Raw genomic sequence first — 901 nt, 5'->3', positions numbered from 1 at the left:
GGATCACTTGAAGTCAGGAGTTTGAGACCAGTCTGGCCAACATGGTTTAACACCCTGTCTCTACTAAAAATACAAAAATTAGTCAGGCGTGGTAGTGGGCGCCTGTAATCCCAGCTACTCGGGAGGCTGAGGCAGGAGAATTGCTTGAACCTGGGAGGCGGAGGCCGCAGGGAGCTAAGATCGCATCACTGCTCTCCAGCCTGGGCAACAGAGCGAGACTCCACCTCAGAAAATAAAGAAATCCTTGGGATCACTCCACAATCCTCCCTGGAGACATCCCTCACTCCTCTCAACAGCTAGAGGGTACCCCATTGTGTGGACCTACCATGGTGTGGTCAACTGGTCTTCTATTGATGGACACTCTGGTTGTTTCTATTCTTGCTATTATTTTATTTTATTTTTTCTTTTAGTAGAAACGGGGTTTCACCATGTTAGCCAGGCTGGTCTCAAACTCCTGACCTCAGGTGATCCACCTGCCTCGGCCTCCCAAAGTGCTGGGATTACAGGCGTGAGCCACCGCACCTGGCTCTTGCTATTATTTTAAATATGGCTGCAATGGATAGGCTCCTGACATAATCTTTAGCAATTTTTATATCACTACGTCTTTGGGATTGATCCCTAGATGTACCATTGCTGCTTAAAAGGTGAAAACACAGGGTGTCTTGCTCATTACTGTCAAATACCTCTTCAAGAAGGATGGACCGTTTGCCTTTTCCCCACCAATATCGGAGAGAGAAAGTTTTCCCAGCATCTCACCAGTAGTATTGCCAGATTTTTGAATTCGCCCATCTGATAGGAGATAAATGACATATTAGTGCATATGTTAACTTGCATTTCCCTTCATATGTGCAAGGTCGCACATCTTTTCCATATGGTTAAGAAAAATTCCTGTTTTCTTTAT

Source organism: Mandrillus leucophaeus, unplaced genomic scaffold (genome assembly GCF_000951045.1).
Source record: "Mandrillus leucophaeus isolate KB7577 unplaced genomic scaffold, Mleu.le_1.0 Scaffold2261, whole genome shotgun sequence".
Classification (NCBI taxonomy): Eukaryota; Metazoa; Chordata; class Mammalia; order Primates; family Cercopithecidae; genus Mandrillus; species Mandrillus leucophaeus.
This window is presented reverse-complemented; position numbering follows the sequence as displayed.